At 30.4% G+C, this 9,610-nt stretch overlaps 3 long non-coding RNA genes across 3 annotated transcripts in view; 1 reads left to right on the forward strand and 2 right to left on the reverse strand.

Annotated features, from left to right (window-relative positions):
• The window catches only part of LOC105454742, a 7,821-nt gene extending 6,749 nt beyond the window's left edge, over nt 1-1,072 (forward strand). Inside the window, exon 5 of the long non-coding RNA XR_975039.1 lies at nt 469-1,072. This is a non-coding gene — a long non-coding RNA (uncharacterized LOC105454742). The remainder of the gene's footprint in view (nt 1-468) is intronic.
• A 3,188-nt stretch (nt 1,073-4,260) lies between these two features.
• Nucleotides 4,261-6,277, reverse strand: LOC105454743. Its single transcript, XR_975040.1, has 3 exons — nt 5,902-6,277; nt 5,037-5,169; nt 4,261-4,836 (listed from the first exon to the last, which is right to left on the reverse strand). It is a non-coding gene; the product is annotated as an uncharacterized LOC105454743 (long non-coding RNA).
• A 70-nt stretch (nt 6,278-6,347) lies between these two features.
• Nucleotides 6,348-8,381, reverse strand: LOC105454745. Its single transcript, XR_975041.1, has 3 exons — nt 8,309-8,381; nt 7,037-7,324; nt 6,348-6,864 (listed from the first exon to the last, which is right to left on the reverse strand). It is a non-coding gene; the product is annotated as an uncharacterized LOC105454745 (long non-coding RNA).
• Between the last annotated feature and the right edge of the window lie 1,229 nt (nt 8,382-9,610).

Genomic DNA, 9,610 nt, shown 5'->3' on the forward strand with positions numbered 1-9,610 from the left:
CCCCCCCTTGTCCAATGTCCGATCAATCGAGGAACGTCGCTTAAAGTGGTGCGGAATCCATGGAATCGGGTCAATAGTTTCGTAAGCCGCGACTTGCTGCCGCGTGACGGAGAAATACGGACAATACGCTATGAGAAAAGTGGTAAAGCTATTGCCGCAGTTCACATTTTCTCGCGGTGCTCCCTGCCGCGGCCTCAGTCACAGTCACCGTCGCCGTTGCCTTCGCCGCTGCCACCGCCGCCGCCGCCGCGCCGCCGCCGCCGCCGTCGCCGTCGCCGTCGCCGTCGCCGTCGGCGAGCGATCACGCTGGCAGGCAAGCAGGCAGGCAGGCAAGCAAGCAAGCAGGCAGGCAAGCAGGCTGGCTGGCTGGCTGGCTGGCTGGCTGGCGGTCTGCGCACCCTCTCCCTCCGTGTCACACAAAATCATTAATCTTGCTATGTTTTCTCGCACATTCGAATGTGGATTTAGACTCGAGACGAGACTCCGCGCGAGGATCCCTGGAAACGTACGTAAACGCGTCCAACCGTATCTACGTCGTGCAGCCGTTTGTCTCCATCCGAACAACTCCGGCACTCCGCTACTCGAACCAGAATGGTGAGTCTGGTGACGTGAATGTCCGGCGAACATCGCGATCTGATGTTCGTGGCGATAACTCTCCGGTGCAGGGTGGTATGCTTCGCGTGTAGTTAAGTATACTGATACCGATGCTTCCTGCATCGAGAAGAATATGTAAGCGTGATTGGATCATTCATATCAGTTCTGTGTACATCGCGTTATTAGTAAATCCAAAGTGGAAATTATTAAAACAATGTTTAATAGAATATTTCTTAGGGGAAACGACTTGTTATATATAATTGAATTTATTAAACAGGACAGATATCAATCGTTACTAACGTTAATTTGTTGCATTGTAATTGAATGTTATCATTTTCTATTCATGAAACTACGAAGTTCTACGAAAATCGTATTTTTATATAAAATACATATGCAAGCCACACTTGATTAGATGTCAATTTATAATCGAACAATTAGTGAAATAATTAATTGTGTGATACGCTGCGAAAATAAAGTATAAATTAATTATCTTATATCATTAATATAATTGCTTAATCATAATTAAAAATTAACACATTTAAATTAAATTAGTTATTAAAAAATATTCCATGTTAATTAAATATTTATATGTTTTAAACAATGACAAATTCGTTTCGTAGAAAGTATATGATTCTATAAGTAATTCTAATATACAGATTTCCAGTGCATCTTGCATATTTACTTTTACATACTTTTACATACTTTTACGAACGATATTTACATTTTATATATACATTAATAATATTTTTATTTACTTTTCTAAAATAAATTCACAGATATCATACAGAAAATAAAAAATTAAACATTCTAAAGTAGAAATACATACACGTATATGTATATGTAATGTTTTTATAATATTACATATTTAATTATGTTTTGCTAATTAATTATGTATATTTAAATGTTTAATAAAATTGTAATTAATTAATTTAGATACAATTTTTTTATATACAAAGGTTTTGAGTTTTGTTTGTATTATAAACATTTTTTTCTGAAAATTATTGAAAATCAAAAACATTATTCTCTATTTAGAAATAAATCTATACTATATAAAATTGCAAAAATTTATATAAATTTAATCGTTTCTATGACATGTTTCAGAGAAATTTTAATGCATATTTGCAGAGAACTATCAGTTGGGAATCGCTGATTTACGACGGTAGCGTTTTTCCTCGTCGTGTCATTATGAAACACTCTTTTTTATCCACTAGATTATGCTACGAGTGAAAAGTGGGCAGTCCACTCGATTGGTAATTACACCTGTGTATGCACTTCATTAGCACTTATGAGTAGTTGCGTAACGACTGGCATGTCATTTTAATATGAACACGATCAGAGATTAATGGATTTGCTTCAGCCTTTACAGAAAGATTCAAGAAATCGTGCATCCGCATGTGATGTCTATTCAATGAATAGTCGTTGCAAGGATATAAGATGATAAAATTATGATACAAAAGTATAAAAGAAAACCGTGTCGTACTTTAGATTGGAATATTAAACGATATTTATTGCATATTTATTACAGAAAAGATTACGTAGTTGAAATTATATAGTAATGTGTCTATTCAAACCTTTGTTAAAAATAAAACTTTTAAAACATTTTAGTATGATTTTATGTTACTGTTTTTAAGTGTATCGAAATTGCTTTTTATATAGACTATTTAATAATTTTGAATAATATTTTTATAATCAAAAGAATGTACCAAATAAAATTAAAAGACAATGTTTCTATAAATTATATTATTGAGAAACAAGAAATATATAGAGAGTATTATTAAAAAAATGTAAAAAGAATGTAGTAAATATTATTTAAAAATAGTTAACGTTTACAGTTTTCAGTGTCTATTGTTATCAAATATTCAATCTTATTGAATAATATTTTTCAAGTTTTTTTTTAAATTATCTATTATCAAATCTAAACTTTACGGATATTGTACAAAAATCTTATTTCATTCTTAAATTTATTATAAATAGAATTTGAATCTATCTGTATAAAGGACGATAAGTATGTACAGTTTAATATGATGTGTGAGTGAACTTATATGCAACAGGTCACGCTAGACATAGCAGTTCATCATCGACAGAACGCCAACATGTATGCAACCAAGTCCATGGGCGTAATGATGTTCATTAATTCTTTTTTACATTTGTTATTTTTCCGTCGCCATAAATAAGTCGTTCATAATATGCATGAGTGAATTCAAAAGTACGGCATATTTAGCGACTTAATTGTAACTATCTAATTATACATACAGTCACGTAACACATGTCCAGACTCAATGCACGAATATATAATTATAATATTCATATAATTTTTAATTAATTTATATTATGTTTTAATTCCGTTATAATCACGAGTTTGAGCTTATGCTTTATGTATGTGTACATTATATTTATAGGTTACATAGGTAAAAATTTTGATATATTAATGATACTAATGTTGAAAGTTATATATGTACGCACAATAAAATCAAATTTAAAAATGTTTATCTAATATTTAAATATACAATGCAAAGTTAATAACAACAATTTCTTAGATTTATATATATAATTTTGATCGATATCCTCTGATTTAAAGATCACCGTTGCTTTGTATGCACCACACAAACCTCTCTAGAACCGAATTTGTCGCCTCTTATCAAACAAATTCGGATCTACAGGGTAGATGTAGAGCATTAACTGGGCTTTCTTGTACGGCACATCGTTCATCTCTATCATTTATTTTCTTATATATTAAAAATACTTAACGTATACGTGCCGGTCTTTAACTTCTTTGTCCGCCCAGTATGTGATCTTCAGTAGACTTCGCAGGTACCATTATAGGAAACCTAAAATCATTTCCCTATTAATATCAATTTTCAAATAATTTAGTTGTGTGAATAGAATTAATAAATATGACAAATTCGGTCATTCGAACAAAATTTCAATATTTATAAATTATAAATATTATTGCTATATCTTTGAAAATTTAAAATTGACAATATATTTTTGCACAACTTGATCCGTTTCGGTTTCTAATTTCTATATCATACAATTGTAAATATTACATTAAGGCTTTAGTTCCGTTAGGAATGTATTATGTATTCTATCAACGTTATAACGCAATCGTTTATAAATATGCACGCACATTTTTTCAACGAAACTATGCTGCGCTAGCGGTGTTTGCGTTAGTAGAAACGAGTATCGTTGAAGTTATAGAATATAGTTAATTTCAAATTAACGCTCGCAGGCTCACAAAGTGCACAGTCATACGGAAATAGCTTGGATATGCCGAGTCATTCCTCAAGAAAGCGAGGCAGAGCCTGCTTTTGCGCAAACACTGCGAAAACTCGAAAAAATAACGTTGTCAAAAATATCAAATAAATAAAATCAGTTAATGCTATATAAGACACAATATTCGTTTTTTTTAATAAAATTAATTTTTTTAAATGTATTCAAATATTACAAAATTTCTATAATTATGAAAGTAAAAATATAAAATGAAAGCAAATTTTTTTATCAATTACGTATTTGATTTTCTTTTGACTTAGTTTCCGGAATTAATCAAATCCCGAAAATTAAATTAAAAGAAAATTATCATCTTTACTAATATTGTCGCTGTTATTTTTTACATATTATTACTAATACAATATTTTACGTTATATTTTTTGTTAAAAAATTTTATAAAATCATAATTTTTATTATTGTTTAATTTAATCTCCTGTGTTTTTATGAAAAGACACTTTTGAAGCTACACAAATATTAGATATTAGCATATATATTAAAGTATATAAATTAATGGATAACGTAAAAGCATATAATTTCAAATTTTCATGTAATTTTTGCAACATGTAAACAATTCTTATGTGATATCTTTCAAAGGCTTAACAAATTGTACTCGATCAAGAAGCAAATATTGTAGCCGTTTCTTTTAATATTTAGATACGCTGTTATAGATAAACTCTGTTATGTCACTCGACACGCTTCGTAAGTGAATATCGTACTGGGTTATCTCAGTGACAATGATCACATTACACCTGCACTACCAATGATGATTGATGCTCGTCCCTGGGATCGAAACCACCTGAGCGTTAACGGCTCAAGGATGACACAGCTGAATGTAGCAAGGTCGCGTTCTCCTTGGTTTTCTTCTTCTCCTTCTTCTTCTTCTTCGTCTTCTTAGCGGTACAGCTCCTTTTATTCCTGTACGTGTGTCGACGTACCTTTCATTTCCAGGTTACTTGGTCATGTCGTATACGCTGACTGTTCGCATGCAATTAGTGAAGAAAAAGAAATATTTTATGAAAACATACAATGTAACATATATCAATATAAGGATAACATAATATTTATAAAATATATATTTTAATAATATTTTATAGTAGCAAAATAAAAATATTAAACTTTAATATATTTATATGTAGAAAAAGAGCGATTATACCGTAGAAGAAATGTCACAATACCTAAATTTGTCTTCCTATGTCACGAAAATGGAAAGATGTTGAGTTCTTAGTGATATATTAGGTATCTCAGATGGACTGCTGATGTTGATCCTTTTAAACGACGATTTTCGGGTTCTGATCCGGATTAAGAGATCTGAAAATACCTGACTTACTCAAAATGTTTCGCACCCTTCAGCTTATAACAGCGAGTTTAGCTACTGGTGTAGCTGCTTAGATATGTTTTCTTAAGGATCAAGAAAAAAATAATCTCAAATAAAATGTTAAAAGAAATATCTACAAACTTTTAAAAATATCATATTTTAATACAATTTCTTTACTTAACATCTACGTCTTAATAAAAATATATATTTAACATACTATTAAGAGCATATTATTAAATTAGTTAATTTATTTTTATCTAATATATATTATTAACATATTATTTGTATATTATATATAGGTACATATATTCATGTCGTGTTAGATATTAAAAGACTACTAGACTTTATTAAAATTAAAACAAAATTTTGTTATGGAATTTACATAATTCCAAGTCTATTTGATCGATCTTGTCAATATCCTTAAATTTTAGTTTAAACTTTCGATTAAATAAATTGTATGCAACATGTGCAACTGAACATACCTCGAAAATTTTTAAAAAATTTATTTTAATTTTCTTCATTATAGACTACTTTTATAAATAGATTGTCACTAATGATACGTTGATTTTGTACTTTATAATATCCTGTGATTGACTTTACCGACACATGACGTAATACAACACTACTAAAATTCCCTAGCTAACAACTGTTATTTTGTACCTTTTATAATTTTTATTTTCCTTCAAAAATTCTATTAAATAAAATTTAAAATTACATATACTTACTTTATTACGATATAATCGGTTTTGAATGTTGATTACATTCCTGGGGATAAGTCACAGAAAAGTTTATTATAAGTGGGGATGATCATCGGCAATAAGAGCGTATTTGAGTTTCGTAGGCAAGCAACCTTCCTCCTATCGACCCGAGCATTTTGTCCGCCCCCAGGACGCCATTACTGAATATCATCTATATAACGCGTACATTTGCACTCCGCCACCAGAATCGTTGATATCCCTTTACTTCATCATGCATATTTTTTGATATAAAAATAATAATACTGATGCTATTATAATGTTTTCTAATTAACTGTGAAGTGAATTATGGTTGTATAGACAGATATTTTTTAAGATAAATGTTATACGTTAAAAATACGTAGCATAAATAAATTGCACAAATTAAAAAAGAACATATTTTATTATGTTAATAATTTATAATTAACAATTTATAATTAACTTTTTTATGTTAATAATTTATAATTAACAACATCATGCATAAAGAAGTACTTATCAGCATAATATTGTTTTTGAATTATAACAGTTGGCAAAACAAAATAATATATTTTTGTAACACATACCAATTTTAAAGGAAATTCTCTCTTGCTTACATACAGAATTTATAGATGTATTTCTTATAGATGATAATTAACAACAATTAACTTTCTTTATCGAATGTGTAAACATAAAAGTTTCATGTTAAATTACCTTTGTAATAAAATATTGTATATGCACACGGTGGCAATAAACGTAATGCGTAATGAAATACTTGTCAATATAACATTGCTTTTAAACTACAGCAGTTAACAAAAATAAAATAACATATTCTTACAACAGATACCAATTTTAAATAATTAAAATTCTCGTGTTACTTACATACAGAATTTATAGATTTTTACCTCCTATAGATGTATTATATATGCATTCATCGTGGCATCAGGAATATCAGGTGCAAAGTACATATCGAAAAATCTGCAAGATAATAAAAATCGGTCAATGCAAAGTATCGCGTCATAAACGTTGTAAAAACAAATGGATAAAAATAAACGAATACAATAGACAGTAAATCCACGTGAGTTTATTATTGAGAATAATCGCCAGTTTAAAGTTACGTTTACTATAGTTTATGCTGACGATTACTTACATACTACGCGAATAAGTAGCTCGCGGATGCGTTTTAATAGGAAGAGCAGTTGTAGCCTCGTTGCTTGATATTCTCTAACACAAGGAGAGTCTCCGGCTTGTTTCATGGCCGGACGGAACGTCATGGCTGAACCAACGAATAAACCAATAAACGGGGCAACCATCTGCTTGCCAGCCGGCATCTTTCCCTTCCCTTTCGCCCCCCTGGCTGCTCCACAACTCCATTCTTCTCCCCTCGTGTTTCTTCCCCTTCACCCTCCTGCCCCCTTCAGCACCATTTTATGCGATCCTGAAATGAAATCCACGTGAGAGCTTGCAGCATCCGTAAGGAACTCACGCGGCTTTTGTGCCATGATAATAAGCGAATCCACCTACAATAGTGGGTCTTCATCGGGGCAACTCGACACAATTAAATCAAGGAATAAGAAACAATTTTTAATTAATGTGATAAATATCAATTTTGTGAATGTCGTAATTGTTATAAGATTATAATTAATGCGGAGATTTGCAGTAATATAAGCAGCGCTATAATATAAATCTAAAAAACGACATTAATAAATTTTAATAGTTAATTTTGAAATACATATAAATAACAATATATAAATAAAATTAGAATTATTTGTGTATTGTATCCAATAAAACTTGTTAGAGTTAATAACAATATTAGTAATTATATTATGTGATACATGCATTTTATTAATGTAGAAAATGTATCTATTGAATGTATATATTAAAATTATAGAAACATAAAAAAATTAATTTTAATAGAATCAAGATCACACGAAGTAATCACTATGAAATATTATCGCGTAATATAGGCATGGCATTAGGAAGCGTCTAGAACGTGCACAAGTTGTGTGTAGAATCTCGAGAAGACAAAAACTTCGAAGAAGTTGGAAATACGCAGCAGGCTGGCTATGAAACCGAAGGTCAAATAGGTCGCCATTATCCGAGACCTATTACCTACAACGGACCGTGATACCTGCTCCGATGCCGAAAAAAGAAAAACGTCAGGAGAGCAGAGATCTCTGCTCCCTATAAAGAAATTTCAAATAACTCTTATGAGTCAACATGAACGTACATTTTTGGAAGAATAGCAAAGCTGTAGATACTTATTTGCATCTTTAATAATTTGCAATAAGGTAATAATGTTTGATGATTAATAATGATTAATGAAAGAGAATGTTACTCAATATGCTAAATTTATATCTATGCAAGAAATGCAAGCAATATATTACCCATATTTATTATATTTATAAAAGGAATTACGCACGATTATGCAATAGACGCTCCGAAATTATACCGATATAATAGCTGGAGAGGATGGAGTTGGCTGCGTGATCGTCTGTAAAAAGATTAACAAGACCTTTATTTCCCATGCACAGGATGACATCATTTCGTGCGGAAATGTGTTAATTTATGATAGCGGTGCTTTAATTTAATCGTACTAAATCGTTATAAAATTGGATGAAACATCAATGTAGGCTTATATATGTATAGTAAAAAGTTATAGAATGTATTGTATCAAATATCTAATTTTATCTCTCAAATTGTCAACGATGAATCTTAACACATTTTTGAAGATTGTTACATAAAGTTTCAAAATAGTTTGTATATTTTAAATTGTATAATTATCATTAATTCTAATATCAATTTGATTACATATTAAAAAACTATTTTTGATAATATTTAGATATGAAGATGATCAGAAACCAATACGCGTGCCTGACACGTGCTATTTGGATGTTTGGCTTTTAGTTGTAATATTCCCATTAAATATATGACAATCACGGTGGCCATACTTCTCACAAGACGAACATCGATCACTTAACGCTTTGTCGTGTCACGCTACCTCTTGTTCATTCACATGCCGCTTTCTGATCGCATAAACACAAATACATACACATATACTTTTTTTTCTCTCGTTATTTATTTATGATTTTAAATATTGTTTATTCGAGAAAATTTATTTTTCTCACTAATTGAATACATATATAGATGGAAAATTGGAGAGACAAAATTATTAAAATGGATGATTATAAAATTAGTTAATCTATTTTGTTTAAAAATTATCAGAAGATATATAAACTACTATTCTGGAAATAAATTTTTTTTGGTAAGATACTCAACAAGTTTAGAAATTGGAAGGTTAGATGTGGAATGTGGACGCCGTAAGTCCTTGATTGGATTCACAGCCGGTTTATTCTCGTGCACACATGTTTGCTTCAAATTTTATACGCTTTTGTAGGGGACTGTGGAAGACACTTGAATGCATTTACCAGACGTATATTTCACGAAAAATTATAAACGTAATAAAATACTTAAAAAGAATTTTTCTTTCGTTTTCAGAGCTTTCAGTTACTAACATTTAAACTAATATTTAAAAGAATTTTTAAACATTTACTAAATTGATGTGTGTATTAATACTATATTTATTAATATAATTAGAGAATTGGTTGATGTCTATATTTAAATTTAGAGTATAAAAACCGCAACTAAACGAATAATTCACTGATATCAATTGATTCTTTCAAGCACAGTGCACAGAATATAAACAAACCAAACAAGGCAGATT

The sequence above is a fragment of the Wasmannia auropunctata genome, unplaced genomic scaffold, assembly GCF_000956235.1.
Source record: "Wasmannia auropunctata unplaced genomic scaffold, wasmannia.A_1.0 LD335976.1, whole genome shotgun sequence".
NCBI classification, from domain to species: Eukaryota; Metazoa; Arthropoda; class Insecta; order Hymenoptera; family Formicidae; genus Wasmannia; species Wasmannia auropunctata.